The sequence below is a fragment of the Eleginops maclovinus genome, chromosome 4 (genome assembly GCF_036324505.1).
Source record: "Eleginops maclovinus isolate JMC-PN-2008 ecotype Puerto Natales chromosome 4, JC_Emac_rtc_rv5, whole genome shotgun sequence".
Lineage (NCBI taxonomy): Eukaryota > Metazoa > Chordata > Actinopteri > Perciformes > Eleginopidae > Eleginops > Eleginops maclovinus.
The window spans coordinates 21,039,687-21,060,937 of record NC_086352.1 but is presented as its reverse complement, the minus strand read 5'-3'; positions in this window follow the sequence as shown (position 1 = coordinate 21,060,937).

Below are 21,251 nucleotides of genomic sequence, written 5' to 3'. Positions count from 1 at the left end.
GCAGCAATTACTGCAGGCCTGCGCTCCTCGGCTGTGGAATTGGGAAATGATCATCTGTGAAGCACAGCAGAGTACCATCGCCTCCAGCACAATAACTCAACATGTCTACTTGGCTATGTCAGCTCTGCATGAAGAGAGAATGTGGGAAGAGGGAAAGAGAAGATTAGAAGGAACAAATAAATAAATAAAGAGAGCAGAAAGTAAGAAAGGATAGTAAATGCTATGAACAATCCTTAAGGTACATTTTATCATAAATTAACAAGTCTGTTAAACGTGTTTATGTGCAAGGATTCATGTCCTTACAGCAGTCAATATCAATATCAGTATTATATACTACAGATTGATCGTAAACAGTCAGCATCCTAAAATCAGGCATTGTTGCTCTCATTGGTTGTTAAATGGAATTCCAAATAATGTAAAATAATCGGTGTTGCACTTTGTGGTGCTCTTTGAGCTAAAGTGAACTGATATATTGGATTTTGCTTTGAGCAAAGACAGAATCAAATTACTGTTAAAGACAGAAGAATTACTGGAAATAAATTTGTCTTGTCCAGTCTGTTTTCTGGTTGAGTTCACCTATAGGCAAGACAACAGATGAAAGCTAGCATAGGGAGACAATAGGAGGATACATGTGGTTTTTAATGAATGAAGAAAATGAGAGAAGGAGTCATAGCCACAGGAGGAGAACAGATTCATAATGAAGATCTGGAATAATGAGGTGGATGTCTGTTTGTATCACCGGAGACAAGATGGCCAGCCATCTGCAATCCACCCTCTTCATCGCTGCATATTGGTTCATGCCAATGATCGTCTCCCAGTGGAAGTGTGCACAATGTCTCTGACAGGCTTACATCCTCCCTGTTGGAGAGGGTAGGTGGGAGCACAAAGGGGGGCCCAGTTGCAGAAGGTCTTAGGTCAATGACTGTATTAGACACACTGATTGATCCTGTGGAGAAAGGTGCTATCACATTTAATTAATGAGCAGAGAGAGGGTTTTGTGGGGAGGCCCTCTTTCACTAACCCGGAAAGTCCGACATGAGCAGGAACACTTACTGAATGTGAGTCAAAGGAATTATCTGTTTATGCATTAATATGGTATTTTGAATAAGCATAGGCTTATATTATGGCAATTGAATGTGTAAGTATGTAAGAACATGTGCTATGACCAGTAGAGGGAGGGGACAGGAAACTATTCAAGCTATTAATAGTTTTATATAAATGTGAACTAATTACCAACAGGGATTCAATTCAGAAATATGGTATGCAGGATATTATAAGGGACCATAAACCTTTTATGACATTGAAAATAAATACTCTTAAACGGGTAAATCTTTCACTTTAAATTCTGCAAAAGCTCGGAGGAAGAAAAGCCTTGATAGAGTCCTTTGTGTATAATAGTGTATGGATGCTAAAATATAAAAGAGTTTTTAACAAGCTGCTAAGTTAACTGAAAAGATGTCCTTGCTAAGACCATGTCCCTTTAAGCTTTCATGAAGCTATGTGTCTTATGGCATGCAATATCTCTGAATCGTTTCACTTTTCAAGTCCACATCGCATTTGGAAAGCGAGAATGTCTGGGCTGAGTGTGTTTGCTTGACAGGGGCAATCTGGCTGTGTGTGGGCACTGATGGCATTTATGTGTACATTTTCAGAATGTGTTAAGGAAACCGAGCAGAAGGATGTTCTGGTACAGACAGAAATGGAGCTTTCTCAAGGCTCCTGAAGAGATGGATGAATGATTGGACAGGAGAGAGCGAATGAGTGGAGACGTCACAGTCAAACAATTTTTTTTTCTTATTTATCAAACATTGTTATACAAAAGGAAACGTCATAAGCGATAGTACTGTAAAAGCAAAAAAAGATGATCCAGACAAAACAATATTTGTGTGAAATACAATCAGAGAAGATAAAAATAAACTTGTAGTTTAGTGGAGAAAAACAAAACGTAATTGTAAAAAAATAGGAGTTAATATGTCAGTAGTATTGTCCATTTCATTTTGTTGGGCACCTTTGGTTCTACTTTGGCATTCTGTAATTATTATAGGCGTGCATGCTTGTTTTTCTTTAGATCAGTACCCTGAGGAATAGTGCCTCAGTGGGTGGGCAGGATTGTTTCTTTAGTGTGAAAATATAACAGTTTAATATGCCTGACCCCAATGCCTAAAACCGAGGTTCATGTTCTGTCTCTCATCAACAATTAATGTTGCTTTGGTATATTAATATTTAACCACAAAAACCAAAAGCTTAACCAAATGTGTTTTTTGCCTAACCTTAACCATATTATAGATGCCTTGTGTATACTGTAAGAATACAATTATTAAAAATAGTAAAAGAAAAACATATTTCTAAATAGAATCCAACTTTTTTTTTAACATCAGTTTCTCTTTGCATGCTTGTAGCCTGAATTTCCTTAAGGATTGTCAGGGTTAGGGTTAGCATAGTCAAATCAGCACTTTGATTTCTTAGTTAAAGCTACACAAAAGAACCAGGCTGTGAGAAGATAAAAATGTACTTTGATTTAGAGCTGTGTGTTTTCAGATTTCAGCCTCAGTTTGGCCTGACCCCTGAGTCATACAAATATCTGTTATATTGTTATGAGTCCCATCGGTGTTTAGAAGCGCAGTTGGTGCACAGAGAAAACAGCTGCCCATCACCCCAGAGAGCAGATTCAATTCCCTTGCCTCACAGCTTTAACCGTCAGAGATTGTTTTCTCTTTTTTATCCCCTTTTCTTTACGCCTGGATCATTTGTCTCAGACTGATCTTGGCTTTTGCTCCCTGTTTCTCCTGAGGGTTTTGGTGTGGGTTAATAAGTTAGTACAAACAACTTACAATTCAGTGATTTTAAAATAGGAATAGGATTTATTTTCCAATAGAAAAAAACTATTGTTAACCGCAATTTCTTCCTTTGGGCACTCAAGGCGATAATGGCCTGAATAAAAAATGATGCCTTGTTTAATGCTGAAAATGGTATTGTACTCTGCACACAGTTTTTGTTTATTCTGTTATTTCGTCCCTAATTTAAATGCCAATAACAGTACATTTATGACCAATTTACAGAGATGGCCCACTAGTTGTTCTATCATCAACTGCACTTAAAAAAGCCATGTGTTTCACGAGTGTTGCATGATATCCAGCTCATACCTTAGAGCTGTTGGTACACAATGTTGAGAGGAAGGTTGTTTGAATACATTTTGAAGGTGACTTCAATTGCAAGTGGGGAATATTGTATCTTTTTTATTTTTTTTATTCCCTGGCAGGTGAAAGGTGACGTGTGTGATATCCTGCTGGGACAGTCTCCCATTATTGCCTATGTAGGGACATTGCAGATAATCTCCCACTGCAATTAATCACATCAACCTTAATTATCTCATCATGAAAGGCAATTCATCCCTCATGATTCTCTTCACAGAGAAGCGTAAATCCACTGTGAAAACAGGTGAGAAGTTGAAGAAAAATGTATAATAATCCCAAAAGATATGACTAAAAAAAGATGTGTTCTTTCAGGCTCTATTTCACAGTCTGTGTCTCTCTTTTTCCTATCTCTCGCCGCTTACCTGGCTGGCAGTCCCACATGCTGACAGGAACTGTCGAGTGAGAGATCTCTCCCGCAGCAGACGGCGGTGACGCCTCATCAGACTTCCAGCAAGCCCTGTGGCCCCTGATGGCGCCACAGCTGGGTGGATGGACATGATCACTCACTCACAGACAGGATTAACCCCCCAACTGCATCTGTCTTCGCTGTCCTGTTTCTAATCTCTGTCTCCTGGCCTCTGTCTGTCTTCTCGCTTCAGATTGTCTCTATCCCACAGTGCTCATGTCCATGTCAAAGTGGTGTTAAGTCTAGACAAAGCAGGCAGAAGCCCGAAGTGTTAAGAACACTATTTACTGAGCGGGCTTTCACAGTATGATTTAGTTGGTATCATGCAGGGTTGTGCTAGAAAAGTAAAATTGTTGGGTAATTGTAACCATTTTGACATCTTCAAGATAAAAGGTAAAATTATGATTATTTTTAATCAAATCATTTAAATAAGAAAATAAAATATTTATACTGAATATGCCATATCAATTCTGTTCCATATGTTGATAACAAGGCTTTAAATTATAACTGGAAATACATGATCAAAGTTTCTGGACTTGCTTTTGTCAGAAATAGAGAGGACTATCATTTCACTCTTCCAGCATTAAAGCCATCCCATTATCGTCTCCAAGACTCTCTGATCAGACATGTGCTATCTGTACTTTTACTGGAAATGCAAGCCTTCATTTCATTGTCTATTTGCTGCCTTTGGGTCACACTGCTTTAGTGATCTTTCCCCACTAAACATAAAATGGAAATGAACAGCGTCTGAAAGCTCTTTAATCCTGCTTAAATATTCTTGCAAAAACCGCCCTTTCCTTTGAATTTCTTCTAATCAGATTTTAGATACATTTTAGCTCTGTTGATCTCTAATGATTTTGCCTTGTTACTATGTCTTGGTAATGCACAAAGAAAATCCCATAGCATAATATGCGAAAGGAGCAAAATGCAATGTACAATGCAGTGCACTGCTCTGTTTTGTATCAAAGGAGACCCACACTCAAATATTAAAGGGTGATGGTCGACTGACATTATGAATTAAAACATGTATCAGTTTTAGTTTATTTTCTTCATAAAAGTATGCTAGATTTTAAAATAAATGTTATAAAGTGAGGTTAAAAAAAGAAGAAAAAATGAAAATACATTAGATATCTAAATTATGGGACACAATGTGATATGCGGCGGTAAATTCAAAGCTTGTTCAGGTCATTGCCACGGTTGTTTAACTTCCTGGGGTGCGAAGCTCACACCATCACACTGCACGGTGCATTTCAACCGGCACCATAACACACTGGCTCTGCCCACTATGGCTGCACTATTCACACCAGCTAACGCTTTTAAGGTCCTGACAGACACACAGGACACTGTCATGCTGAGCTGCTTTGATAGAGACAGCGTACGTTCTATCACGAGAAAAATGGATTGAGGAGTAGGGAATGGGGGTTGGGGGTTGGGGGTTGGGAAGAGATGAAAAAAAAAAAACTGACAAAACACTACATCAAAGTCTTGTAACAGAATAAATTGTGTTTTGCTTTCCATGCTCCTTTGGTGTTGTTAATGACCAGTGTATAAGAAACGAGCTCAACATAAACTTGGTAACCTACATACAAAGCATTAGAACCCCACCTCACTTGGTTGTTGCTTTGTCTTAATGCCTAATGTTATTTTTTCTGACAGTGGCGTTCTTCTGAAAAACTACATTTTTCTTAACAACGACATTGTGGTTGTTACACCAGGTAAAAAAAAAAAAGATGATATACTTAAAATAATAAGAATTTAAAGGTGGCAATATCAAGATGAATAAATACAACAATGAATAAATGTTAGGATTCCTTATAGATGCCCTAATGCATTTGCTTTCTGTTTACTCAATCATATTTATTTATGCACTGCTGTCTCCATAAACCTTGACTGAGTTTTTCTCGTGGGCAAAGTGTTTCTGTGTTAAACAGGCACTAAATTGCATTATAGGAGAGGTAACAATAATGTAATAAATAAAAAACAAATAAAGGAAACACTCAACATTTCAGATGTGAAGAAAAACTACATTTGTTTTAGATGTGTGAAAATATGTAATATGGAAAGAGCAAAATCACAATAACATAACACAATAAGCAATTATCTATTATATCCTTATTATTTAGAGGCCAGCGAAAGCAACGTGCATTTTTCTACATCTGCAAATGCCTCCCTCCAGGGATGCACCACCTGTCTGGCTCTCTTCAGCAGTCTCCACTTGTCAAATGTTCCACCATGATACAGGAACTAATTGGGCATGAAGGTGACAAACCAAGAAGCATCCTGTACAAGCCCCCTGCAACACACACCTGTCATAATGGAGCCAAACTCAAGAATATGGCAGGTTAAGTACTCAGGTCTGTGTGTATAACAACATGTCAGACTGATGAAACTAATAAACGATCCTCAAAAACAACTGTAGCCATGTGTTCCTAACCGATAAGCCCATCAGACTGATATAGTTTTCCCTTTCCCCAAATATTAGGAATAAAGAGAACAGCACTAGAGGCATTGAAAGAATCAAGTGGCGTGTCCCAACACAATCCTTCAATAGACTGTCGGAGTCAAAACAAAGGTTATTTTATCAAACAAGCAGCCTAGTAATAAAACTTGCAGGAATAATCCAAACATCTTTCTAAAGCACAACCAAAATCTATGTAAACAAAATGGCTGAGGTGTGAATGTCGACTAGAGATTTATGTGTTCCAAATAAAACAATATTGCAGCATCAAATATTCATAGTCATCTGTGATCAGCAATGCATACTCCACCATTGATCCATATGGAAAATGCAGCTGCCAGTAACACAGCCCTGATCCATCAGCGGCAGGAGAAATAAGAGTGCGGGACGTGGAGTGCAGGAGCAATTTGCAATCACATGGAGAAAATACATGAATTTCCTGGAGTGGAGTTTGAAGGTGAAAGATGTTGCGCCTACGTGAAATTGGAAGCAGACACAACCCTTACATAAATATGATCCTTAGACAAGTGGCTTTCTCCATCTTGACAGCTTATTTTCTGGGCAGACAGATAAACGATGTTTCAATGGGTGTGACAGGAAGAGAGTGGCTGATATTTTTCCTTGATTCTATGAGGCCAAAAGAAGGCCTTTTTGCAGAGAGGATGGAGATGGAAGGAGAGGATATGTTAAGTGATGGAGAGAGGTTTTGTGATTGAAAGAGACTTTTAGAGAGGAAAGTGTTTTTGAAAGAGGTTGAGCAAAATGGGAATACGGCTATTGGTTGGCAGGAATGCAAAATAATATTTTCCAGTGTACCATGTTCGGTGTGTACAGTATTAACATATACAAAAGGAAACTAAGCATTTAACCAGCAGTAACTTAATATGTCCCTGCATTGCAAACATGAATGGTGTTTGCCAAATCATTTGTTTAAATTCGGCCTTGAATTGTTATCTATAGCCTCAATAGAATGACAAACAATCCTAACAGCAGGTCTCATCCTCACAGATACACATTGGTTGGTGGGCTTATCTTTCAAAGCACAAGGTCACTACGGCAGAAACTAAAAGCATCAAGAAGAAGAAGAATCGGAGGATGAAACCCTCTTTATTTTCACATACATGCACACAGCGAAATTGGTCCTCTGCATTTAACCCATCCTAGTACTAGGAGCAGTGGGCAGCTAACGTGCAGCGCCCGGGGAGCAATGGGGAGTGGGGATTGGAGATGTCCGGTGCCTTGCTCAAGGGCACCACAGCAGGGCCCAGGAAGTGAACTGGGACCTCTCCAAGTAGCAGTCCACTTTCCATATTTCAAGTCTGTTTGGGGACTTGAACCGGCGACCCTACGATTCCCAGTCTAAGCCCCTACTGACTGAGCCACTGCTGGCATCAAGACATTTTGACAATGTTAACAGCACAACGGTAAAGACAACAATGCGTTTCATCAGAGAAGTTAGACCAGCTTAAACATGTCTGCTCTGGGAAACCATTTTAATGCTCTCATAGTGTTTGAAAAAAGGAAGGCTTCAGAACTTGAGTGCAGTGTTACAGAATGACGTGGTAGAGCTTTATACTGTAGGTGAGCAGGAGGCTTGTGAAGTCAGTTATTAGGTTCCTATATAATTGCACATTTTGATTGTCAAAAATCACAGCTGTAAATAGTAATAATCTGATACCATTATGATTAAGGTTTGATTAGGTTTAGACACATCTTTAAATTATTTTATGGTTTGGTTTAGAATAATCAGTCGGTTTAGGGTTCATCCTTGATGGTTTAAATAATGATGCATATATATTATAGTAATTTGAATCAGAAAGGATGTATGTCTAACATTTGTACTGTATGTATGGATACAAGACTTGAGCGAAACTGTGGCTTAATGTATATAAGGAAAAAATAGCAGAAAACTGCTATAATTACTTTATACTTTTATGTATATGTGCACTTTTTACCTTAAGATAGGTTTAGCAACAGATTTTAGAAGTCAAAAACACACATGATACATGGGTTTAATTAAACAGCTATGAAAAGGAAATTTAACATGATCTCAATATTACAGTTGAGTAAAGAGGTTGTGCCATATACAACATGTGTGCTTTATTACACATGAAGCCGCACTTTGTGCTCTTTATCACATATTTCTTGTTTCCAGTATTGATGTCATTGGTAGATCAGTTTTACAAATGTAAATCGTAAAATATAATTTTTATGAGGCTTCACAGATGTTTAAATTAATTGTTGTCTTTAAACAAATCTCAGTGACTGCATGAAAGGTATATCTTGTTGATGTATTATCTTACCTGGTCATTCGGACTTAGATGAGGTCCATTGCCATTTTAATCAATGAATTTTCTTCATAGGCATTTTAAGAGATACCACTGGTGAGAGAGGAAAGATGTGTGCTCATATCCCCAGTTTAAACCAGACACAACTGAAGTTGCTTAGTATCTATTCAAGATCCCCATCTCAAAAACTGTTGTCAACCTATTGAGCTTACGGGGGTGTTGGTTTGAGGGATAGAGGGAGTTAACCCTTTGTGCGTTTAACTGTCTTTCTGTAAAATGAATGTCAGATTGTCTTTTGCTTCAGTAGGTCTACGCTATTGACGTTTACTTTTCGTATTATCTTGATGTGATCTGGATGAGCAATGGGAGTAATTTCAATGCAGGACTGACCAAGCAGTCCTACATTTTAATAAATGATTCTGTCAAATGCATGGTTTGAGAAGAATGCCTTTTAATCTGTAGATATGCATCACAGGAATATATGCCAGCAGCCTAACCCAGTGTTGCTGAAACAGGAAAAATACCCTGTCAGTAATTTAGAATGTAAGCAGTTTGTTAGAATTTGAAAACGGTGGCGGCAGAATAATTATTTTAGACAAGTCGATTGATAGAGTTTTAGGGTGTTGACAAATTGCCATAACAAAATCCTGTTTCTGTCAGCCCCTTTTTGTATTACCATTTCTTTTTTTGAATGAACAGGACATTTTTAACATACAAATCGGCAGCTGAATTGATACAATCTGTCATTTTCAATACATTTCATATGTCTTTGTCAAATGTAGAGATTTGCACAAATGGCATTTTGATTTAAAAAAAATATGTCCCTGTCTTATGTAGGAATGGTTGATGATACAAATGTTACTTTCCTGTCTTCAAGTAAGAGAAACGGACTGTGCTGTGGAGCTACAAACATGGACCAGAGAAAACTCTCTAACACATTTTTTTATTTTTTGATCTTCTTACCAAGAAGCAAAGACTACTACCTCCATGTGTGTTACATTCCATCAAGTTAATGACTAGTGTTGAAAACCTGGCCTTCTCATGATGTTGCCAGAAGAACCAGTGATTGTTGAAAGTCATTCCTGAAAATCTTGTGAACACGCAGAGCATCGCCACTACAGACATATCAAAATAGAAGATATAAAAGCAGGAAGTTCAAATAATTTAAAACAGCTCTTTACAAGTGTAAGTTTAAGAATGTTGTTACGTGAAGTGATAGTTAAGTTCGAGTATGTTCCCTTTGGGAGGTGGTGCTATCTGTTTGTGTTAGAGTTTAGTCTCGGTCAGTCTCAGGGCACAGTTTTGAGCTTCCCTCTCATGACTTGTTAGAAATACATCTCAAAGTACATTTGATTTAAATTTATGAGGCATCATCATTCAAAATGAGTAATGAATGAAACAAAAGAAATATACCAAGTCTAAATACTGCTACAATGCTTCTGTAAAATAACATCAACACTGGATCACCAAGTGTTCCCATAATGAGGACCTGAGCGCCCCCATAGGGACAATTAGAAGCAATGAGAGAGTTGTGCTGACATCGTTGATCTGCAGAATAATTAACACCTCTGCCCTTCCTGTTATCTCTGAGGAGAGACCTTCTGCACCACAGTGGTGCGTAAGGATGTTGGAAACTTTTACACCACTGTAATTAACACATGCACAGGCAAACGTTCTACAACAACCGCACATTAAAGTCTTACAGATTAGCTGCCTGTAAATAACCCACAGAGTAACATGCTGAATATACATCTAGACATGGTTGGGATTATTCCATTAAAAGTATACAATTTAACAGCTAAGGAGTACTCTCAGAGAGTAATGATCTTTGTATGGTTTGCTTTGTTATTTGAGTTATTTTCTATGTAAATCCAGCTATAGTGGTTTTGGAGGTCACATTTAAACTGTTTCTATTAAAAATAACAAGTATATTTGCCATCATTCCTCTTAGGCTCTGTCAGTTACAGCAGCAAATAAGGGTGAGCAGTGGTTTTTGCAATTACTCAGAAAATTCACATATATTAGTTCAGAATAGGCTCTGTTCTTCTAATCAATAAATGCTTGAGAGGGGTCCAAGTTCAGACTCCATCTCTGTCTGGAGACTCTCCGCCTCCAGTCGAGCCAGTCAATGCGAACTCCATCCCCCAGGCACTGTTATTCACATCTCAGTATGACGTAGTGTTCAACGACTTATTAATGAAAATACTTCCAAAACCGATTTGACTGTTTGAATGCAAAAAAAGAAAATTGAACAAGATGTTGGATAATTGAAAACAATGCTTACATGCTTAAATCAGTTACCACACTCTAAATGCTGAACCCCGGGAAATGCTTTAAAAATATCACACTTCATATACACAATATTTTAACTTTAATTACGTTTCCACAGGTAATTTCTACCCCTCACTGTTTTACTCTAATAAAGTAAAGATGAATAAGTGCAAAGTTTACACCTGGTGCTGTAAACAAAAATTACTCTAGGAAATATAAAAAATCTGTCTAGATTCTCAAACTGTCTTTCATCATCTTTGCTATTGGTTAAAGAAGGATGAATTTGAGAGCTTTGGAATAGAGGGAACCTTTTTGAGTAATAGTTAGTGTCAGCCACAAGAACGGTATGATATAATGTATAACAGAAAAGAACAGCCTCTGTTCCCCAAGGTACCCACATGACTCCTTGTCAATTTAGCAAATTATATTTCCATTATTTTCTTTTCATTCCACTTATTAAAATGGTTCAGAAATTAATGAGGGATATACCTGCAATACAAAGTTGCCGTGAAGCACAGTTTTTTTCCCCATGTGCTAATCACCTTCCTCTTGAAGGATGGAGTGAGAAACATGGGGGAATAGGAGAGAGATACACTGATGGAGAGGGGCGTGCAAAGGGAAAAGTTGTGGGGTGAGTTAAGAGGACCCTTGGCAGCAGCTTTGAGAGTCACAGATAAAAGTGAGGAGGTAATATGACTAGGCTGAGCAGGTGAGGAGCACTGAGATCAGCCTAGAGGAGAGATAATTACACAGAAGCACAGGGATTACCATGATTCTAGATGAAGTGGAAAAGCCATGAAAAGCATATTATTATGATGAGAGGAAGTAGAACTAGATCTGTATATGATTTATCCTCTGTGGCAGCATAAGAAGAGAGGATTGAAAAACTTATTTATCCCTGGAGAAGTTCAAGGTATTTAGGCCTAAATAACAAGCAGGGAAACATCAAAGAGAGCTCTAACCAAGTGCCATGGTTGCCGATTGCTAAACAGATCCATAGATCCAACAGTGAGATCCCTCATCTATATCTGCTTGAACTGTATTGGTTTTCTGAAAAATGAATACGGATATAGTCATTTCTGTGAATGTTATATTAAGGGATATGCCTGCTAATCACGTTCGTTTGAACCGAACGCTGAGCAATCAAATATTCATGCATGAGGGAAAATACTTACAGGAGAACACACGTAATATGTGTTAAAATATTCATGTGTGGTTTTACCCAAGATCTCAGCACTTGTGGTTTCACACATTAGGAGAAAAATAGGACAGCCTATGGTGATATGATGGTATGGAACATGTTTTTTCTCAGACTTTTGCCAATCATATTGCCTGCTTCATACATTACAGCATTTTGTTTCATTACAGATATCTGCTAGCTGTGTTTTTCAGCATGTCATTTGATAGTAGAAGGGAAATGAGTCTGAAAGGACTGTTTTCTTAATACAACAGCATGATTTAACATACTGCAGCATTGAAGAACAGAGTATGTGGACATACCTACATTTATTGAAGTAGCAATGGTGAAGGCAATAAAAAGATGCCCAAAAAAAACATGTAATATATATTTTAGGTACACAATTGCGATATGTGCGGTATTTGTTGTTGTCTTTAGCTACATGGAACAGGTTTGGGTTGTTGTATCTCAGAATAGAGGAGTAATCGTTAAGGGCCTGTGGACACAGAGAACACCTCAGGAGTGTCAGGGTAACTGGGTGGTGCTTTCTGGCCATAGTATTGGATCCAATGTGAGAGTAATAAGTGGATACTACTGTTTCCTCAGCAGTTTACAAGTTCCCACAGTGGCAGCAACAAGGGATTGTGATGAAAAGACTAATTTTCCATTACACACATTACTCAACTGAAGGTCAACCTTAGCAATAAAACAGTTTAGCTCCATCTTCAATTTTTCACTCAGAACATCAAGGCAAGGGCAACCATGTGAGAGTAAAACATGGGTCAAACTGTCCCCTTGGCCTTACAGATAAAGTGCTATGATACAATAGTGGCACTCGTGAGAATGTGGACATCTTCCAAGTCGACAGCTAGTCCAGCAATTACTTGTTTTTCCACATTATGTCATATCAGAAGATCCTTCACTTCATCCCATGTCCCTCTAGGTGGGTTTATGTCGGTTCACTCATTTACTTGTTGAGCCCAAATTCCACTGGGATGATTAAATAAAGATACAGATATGAAAGCATAAGAATACTCTGATTATTTTGGAAACAATACAGTAGTTCAATGTATGTTTGACTCTTTTTAGAGTTCTCTGCTCTGTCCACAATCCTGAAGTATTTTCCTCAACACCTTTTTTTTTTAAGATGTACATTTCCTGTGTGGATATATTTCTTCTGTTGCCAAAACATTCTCGCTGTTTTGTTCTCTAAGCCTAGGCTGACCCATCACCATGTCCTGCCAAAAGAAAGTGTGGAGAGAGGGTTTCACAGTTAGCACAGCCAATTTCATACTCAGCGGTAGATCTGACATCAATGGAATCTTTTGTTGAACTAAAAGCTTTTCCATCAGTTGGTTTGGTCTTCATTGCCATGTTTCTTCCAGTGGCATTAGTATTTTCACGCCATAACTTACACAGTTTTTGATTTCAGTTTTTTGACAGTGAGAAATCTCTGAGAGCATCTTTGTGATTTAAAAACAAAAACACGAAATTACAGAACATTGATTTATTTATGATAGAATATACTACAGACTATGACAAACGTATATAATACATAAAAATGGATAAATAAATGTTATTCTTTGATATTGGGGTCATAACATACATTGCAAATTTGTATTGGTGTACAAACAGTGTATTAAACCATTGTGAAACACCCCCTGGGGCAATAAATCTAAAGGTCTCAACACACTTTCTACTTCAGGTAAAGAGTATAGGTTATGCGTTAACAAAAGCTTCATGACATCAAATTTAGTGAACAATTTTGGATCCCTTAAATGTCACAAAAGAACTGAAAATTCCTTTCCAAACAGGGTATTGCGAGGTGGATAAATAAGCTTTCATTTTTCATCCTCTGTCTTGACAAGGCGGGCAAACTACCCTCCACTTTCTAAGGTCTTTGCCAATAAAGACAGAAATTTGATATCTTAAGATAACAGAAATGATATTACCCAGAAGCCATAACTGAGTCCTGTCAGAGAGGAGACGGAGTGAGTGATTGCCACGAGTTATGCAAGAGCTGATCTATCCCATTAGGCTTTGGTGTAGGCGCAAGCCCAGAGCTTGTGCCGCTGAGGCTCACTAGCAGTTATTGCCTGACATGAAAATTCTTCTTCAAGCGTAAAGTGTCAGAAAGTAGGATTGATGATTCTGCTCATTATTGCTTCTGCATTTTGGGATGAGAAAGGTAATATTAGCTTGGGAAAAAATATGAATCCTAAAGCCATGTGATTGATAATTCTGGGGACTTGGTGGAAGCTGAGACTTCAACTGATATAAATGAAAGAATACCAGAATAAAGGAAATAAATAATCTTTTGAAAAAGCAAAACATTTCATTTCACATAAAATGGCAAATGGTGACATTAATTTCACTTATTTCAGTAATCACTGAGAGACAAAGCTATTTTGAAACATACACACACAGTCCTAAAGAGACTATGGCACACACACTGTAGGAATATAAATGATTTTTCAGCTGTTAAAAGTCCTCAGGAGTGTTTTGGAGAATGTAGTTATTGTGGTCCAACCTTTGTTTTTCCACATACAGACACATGACAGACAAAACTGCAGACTTTTTCAAGTGGATTTTCTTCTTTTGTGCCATTGTGTTTTATTGTAATAGGGTGACAGCAGTCATCTACTGCAGACATCTTCAACCCTTGCCAAATCAGACTGAAACAATTTGGAAGATAGTATTCCCGGTAAAATAATAGGTAGATGACCTTTTAAGTAAAAAATTGTGTGGGGATGTTACGCTCCCTATATATATATTTATGTATAAATGTATATAATTACCCACATAGGTTATATGTAAATACATTCTGAGGGCTGTGCTTTTAAACCATAACATTGTCAGCGGTTTTTCTTACACCGTTGGAGCCACATGCTGTCTAGCAAAAAAATACAACAATGACAGATGGGGGTGAAAGGAAGCCCCAGGGGAAATGCCTTATGTCTCAGTTTCACTGCAACAATGGAGCACGTGTGCTAGGTATTGTCGCTATTGTTCACCAACACAGTGTGCAACAGCTGACCAGAAAACGACATCACATCCTGTCTCGGATCTATTGATCTTGAGTTACCGGGCCTCATGTTATTTTAACGGATGAAGGGGTTTCCTTGGCAATCTTCTGCTGTGAGAGGGGCCCCTTTGACCCTGACATCCGGCAGTTGCATCATTCAAAAATGAACACAAAAGTGATGCTTGCATTTCCACCAATCACATCATGACATTTCATGGGGCTTTACCAATCAAACATCCCTGTGTCAAAACAACTTTTTGTTCTATTTATCTCTTGAATGATAACATGTTCTATCACTAACTGCCTGGAAATTGAGCGAAACTTTGAAAAGTTATCTAACAAAGGGTTGAACTTAAAAACATTCAAAGTCAGTGATGGCTAATAGTTGTAAGTCATTATCCTTTTTAAAAAAACAATTTTTCTTTATGAGCTCATCTTATTTACCAACACCTCTGGTCAGGAAAAAAAGAAAAAACATTAAAACAAAAATGTATTCTTTGGTACTTAGGTAAAAATAAACTTGACACAAAATAAAGTAACTTTGGGGCCAGTTTTTATTCAATGACTTTTTTTTCATGAAATCTTTCAAATGTATTTGTTCCTGGAAAAGGGCCACCTGTTTGCCTTTAAAAATCTGCTAAAGCTTTGTCATCAAAACATCCTCCACTTTGTTTGTTGCGCTCTGTGATGGTTAAGGATACGTTAGAATTCCTCATTAAGATGTTTGGGCAGTTTCAGTAGGGAGGCAGCTGGGTTGAATAGCATTGAAAGCAGAAACCTCTCAGAATGGGAGGGGTTGGACCGCTAGACTGCTTTCTATTGTTTACCATCTGTAAGTGTGCCTCATACACACACAACTGTTGGGCACGGGCCAGGGGGCGGTGTCAATAGACTTACTGGGGGATGGGCAATTTCTACCGTTGATAGTAATTATTTTCCTAAGGGTTGTTTTTTTTTAAAAGAGGGGGTTGGGCGTTGAGACACTTAAGGATAAGGTATTTATTTCAGTTGGTTGAAGGGAAAGTTTTGGCAGTTGACATCACATTTGTTATGGAAGAAACAAACCAACATGTTGTAGTTATCATAAATAAAACAATTACAGGACCAACCTTATTGGCCACAAAGCTCTTTTTTTTTCATAGTTTTTTTATTTCTTCACCTTATACCGTATATTGACCATATGGGATTTCATCAAATTGTAAAGTCACCTGTAACACAAGCAAAAGACCCAACAACTGTTTTCAGATTTTAATTCAAACAATGCTGAACCCTGACTGGTGTTCAGATGTGACACCACTTTTTTCAAACTGAGCGCCACCTATTTTTAACTTGTGAAAGGAGCCCTTCAGTTTAGTTATATTGTTAGGTATTCAGTTTGAAGTTTGCAGAACAGCACATTCAAATTTGCAGGTTTAGGACATCTAACTGGACATGCCAACCCTTCCCTGCAGGACGCATGAATGGCCGTCATACCCATAGCAGGGTGTCAAGGTTACAAGGCTCTGTCTGTGCTCACACTCACATTGTCACACTCACACTGTGAGTCTGGCCAAGCCACTGCAACTGAGAATGAATTACTTCACAAAATAACACCTGAATAAGACCTGATGTGTCTTTATGTTTTTAGGGAACCTGAAACTAAAAACAGATAGAGGTGCAGTTGGCAGCACAGTGGGCAGTGTGTACCAGGTGTATTGGATATTTCAAAAGTGTAAGGATAGGTGGGTGTAAATCAACAACAAGGGGAAAGATCTTTAATGAAATAGTGTGAAAAGTGTCCAATGCTAGCTGTTGACTGGCATTCAATACACATGGAAGCTGTGAAGCATACTGAGTCATGCAGTAAAACATGTATAAATTTCACAGATGCACAGCAGTTGGTGTGGTTAATTTGCAACAGTCTGGGGTTGGATAAAAAACAAATTAACACGGTACCCATAGTGTATAAGGTATACAAAAACATTGGAAATAAATAAGGGAGCCAGAATAGAGGGGTAAAACACATCAACTGTCTACTCTCTCTCTCTCTCTCTCTCTCTCTCTCTCTCTCTCTCTCTCTCTCTCTCTCTCTCTCTCTCTCTCTCTCTCTCTCTCTCTCTCTCTCTCTCTCTCACAAAACAAGGTTACCAAATCAAAAGAATATTTTGTTTTTCAGAGAACTATACATAAGACTGTTTTAGCAGGCAATATTGTATAAACAATTCTTTCAAAATCAGCAAGGGGAAGCGATTAAAAACAGATGTTCTGGCAGGTCCTGGGCCACAGCTGGACAGCTACTTTCTACCAAGAGTTGTGTATTGCTGTTTCCACAGTAAAAGACTGATCCTGTATAGCCATAACTAAATGTAGCCAGTAAAACAGCCATTTTGGCTCACAGCTACAGTATTTTGAAAATCCACTGATACTGTCCTACTTCTATGTAAAAGCAAGTGGTTTAGTCTAGTAAAGTGCTATTTAAATGAGGTCCAATAACCATTTACCAAAACTGCCTTGTTCCTGATGTTTAACCTGATTGCTATCTCTGATGCTGAATATTACTGAAACTTCATCTCTTCAATAGGTAGCACATAATGCTTAATAATCGAAAGCCAATCTGGTGATTTTATCTATGACTTTATAAAAGAGATGACAAAGGGATTGACAGAAGGAAGCTAGCTTCCATCCTCTTTAGAAGTCATGGTTTTTAAAGGTTTTCTAACAAATTCATAAAGGGAAGGGAAGTAGTTTATCCATGGTCCAAAATACCAGTAAGAAGGACACATATACAAACTGATTGAATTCCTTTGTATCACGGCAAAAGTGAACGTATGCAGAGAAATTCTCTTTACAAACATCAATAGTAACACATAGGCTTTTCTTCCTTAATTTGCAGTGATTTTTCATACCTTAGGCTATTAGTTTTATAAGATTAGTTATGATCAGTTTATTCTTTGCCTTTCAGGGTTTTTATTCAGGGCTACAGGCCTGCAGCTTATTCATGTAAAAGTTATTTGAAAAGCTTTGAAAGACACCTTATGAAAAGGCTAATTCTGTTATTTTGAGTACTATTATAATGCTTTGTCACCACAGCGAGCAAAATGGTTTAGTCTATTAAATATCATTGGACTAGTTTAAGTAAGTTTGAGAAGAAGTTGTATTTTACCATTTTTTGGATGCATAACACAGAGACAGCATCAGTAAGAAAGGTCAGTCTTGGTTTTAGTAGCATCCAGGGAAGTCACTGTCCTGCTCTCAGTGATATAAGATTATGATAACTCTAAATCACCAAGGACAAAAAACTGCAGCTGCACTGCTTTCTGTACGCTGACATTGTTAAGCATGTTGCACTTCTCCTTACACCCCAATCAGTGATGTCAAAGCCATTTCAATCAGATTGAAAACACCTGCATGTATTGTCTTGCATCTGAGGTTATTTCAGTGCCTGTTATTATACACATTTATATCCCCAAAAATCAGATGGCCAATAAACAGGAACAACCCAGTAGATATCAATGCTATTTGCCACCCTGCTCAATGATCAGCTTCATTTGCTAAGAAAACAAACTGGGGCCAGATGGCGAAGCTGATGAGTGGTCATCGATCTAGTGTCCCTCCTGCATACTTTGCTTAATTTGGGAAATGGAGGGGTTGGCCTTTGACGGGTGAGAAGGAAAGCTCTGGGGCAGATGTGGCATCCCTCCTCTAGGCTAAGCAACTACACTCAAGTGTGGTACAAGAGCAGGGCCTTTGGGAGTTTCAAATAGCCCCCCTATGTTCTCCAGACTTCCAGCTGTCTGTGTAGCTTAGTACCTATCTCTGTGAAATTTTACTATGAATCAATATATTAAAGGACCATATTAGTATAAAGACTAACCGTTAATTCGGTGTAAATGTGCCCTTTTGGTGTCGTAATTTTCCCCAACCCCCCCATGTGACAGGGTTTGATGAGCACTTTTTTTTCTCAGGTAGAGCAGATTGATCACTTATGTAATTTGAAAATTGTTTTAGTCAATTAACATTTAACCTGCAGTCTGGTTTAATATCACCTCTGCCACTTTCATGTTTGCATAGACCTCTTCACAGTTTTCATAAATGAGTATGCGTGCAACCCTTAACTTGCTTTTATAAATATACATTTAATAAAATGTAAGTTTAATTTGGAAAAAGTGAGTTTCATTTTATAACAGTTACCTGGTCTCCGTAATACCAGAGACAATCTCTTAATATTCAAATCATCTTTTTCTTTTATGTTCCAATAGATACTGAAGATTTCAGAATTAAAAGTGAGCAGCAATTTCATTTGGATTTGACCTGAGTGACCCGACTACTCAGGATGAGACATTAGTCGAACATTCCTGTGAGAGAGAACAGGCAGCTTATTAAAAACAACCCTTCATTACCATAAGACATAGCAAAGCACTTGGCCTCCTAATCTTTAGGAAGCTTCAGATGAATATCTATTCATGACCCAAAAGTGATTATAGACATTGCAGTGTTTGCCTAGAAAGAGAAACCGGTGGTTGCTTTCCATTTTTATCAATCAAATAACTATAGTCTCTGTGAAATCATGTTTAGTAATGCTATGATGGTCATGTGATGGCAGGGACATGGTTGTTGAGTAAAGGCCGAATGGAAGAAGAAGACAAAGAGACGTATAGGATTTGGTCCATGTAAAAGCAAAAGGATAGAATCCCAAAGTTCACTGCCTGAAACGCCTCTAAATTTGTAACATAATGACAACACCATGTAACACTCATGCTGAACCGTGTTCAAGTGTTGAGGTCTGCTTATGTTATGTTAGCTGAGTAGATAATAACTGTTTGCTTTGTTATGTTTTAAACAAACAATGAAGCTACTACTGGGGCTTTAAGTGTGAAGCTGTTATGGACGTTGGGTTGCAAACTCAGTGCTTTCTTTGGCAAAATTGTTAGCTTATAGTATCATTTTCAAATGTTTGTGCTTATAGGTGGTATGCCCACCTAACTTAACCTAAAATGGTGTCCAAATATGGAGATGGTTTTTCATTCAGTGTAAGTGTTGAGGTCTGTTTATGGACACAAGCTGTAATATAACGGCTGCTATTAACTTTAGCTTGGCTATCTTGCTTTCATTTACTGGGTTGATAATAACTCCCCCACTGTCGTGCCTGCTTATAGTCTTTTTGCCAGCCAAATTTGACTACAAGTGCCCATGCAAAAGATAACACATTTTAACTTAGTTTGGCTAACTTGATTATGTCCAGCGATGTTGTAAATGCACCCGGTTTTGATCCTGATTCTAATCAAAATGAAATGGCCCTAAGCATTAGAGAACCTGAATCCATACCAGGGTATGACAAATGCATGAAGGCAATGGGAGATGCTGAGTGAATACCAATTGAAGTGGATACAATTTGATGGTGAGTGATGTCTGAGAAAATGGTATGCCAAGATCCAACCTCACCAGTAGCAAGAGACCATGAATGAGATCGAGCTGATAATGCTGCTGATTATGTGAGCAGGATGGAAGACAAGCAGCACTGATAGCAATGGAGGAGGAGCCCCTGCCTTCTTGATGAACAACTAACTGATTTGCTAGACATGCAAGATAAAGCCATTATGCTGATACAAGGATATTATTTTAACAGTTTTATTTATGTTCCTTGGCTTATAGTTTTGATTTAATTTCACATGAATCGAAATCTGATTATAAATCTCAATAAGGCACTAAGGTCCATGTAATTATTTTTGAACAATAGTGGAAAGCTTGCATAGTACTTAATGCATTTTAAGTGTTTTGCCACAAATACTTAACCTTAAGACTTCTTATTTATATAACCGTGTTATATTAACTTTACCGCATTACTTTTGAAATAACCTTGTATTAGCAATACCTAACCATCCCCCTTATTCGTTATTTTACACCATGCATAAATGCCAAATATTTCTCAAAAAAGTATATATATTTTCCAATGTACCCTATTCTTTTTTGTATACGTATTAATATACAGTATGTTACACATACAATAGGCTACTGTAACTGTTGAATGACTGGTACCTACAAAACAGAAAATACACAACAAAATCAGCCATTGTCTTGAGGAAACATATGTGCTCTGAGTTTGTGTAATAATTCAAGTATTTTGACAATTGTGCCACAACTCAGCTTCTTTATAATCTGATTGATCACTAAACCCAACCTCATCATCGGCTGCTTCAGGCTTATCTTTTTGAGTAATTATCATGCGGAAATCTCCTTTATCACAAAAGTTCATACCTGCATTGTTCATTGCAATGCTGCATCATTATGTTACTTTGACAGGTAAGGTCTTAATCTTTATCCTCGCATTGATTCATAGTATCAGTAATACATGCATAAAATGGTTTGAAAGAAAATCTTTTGAGAAAACAATCGTCAACGACAAATAGTTTTAAGAATTTTCATTGCTTGAGTGCTTGAAACCATTTGACATAG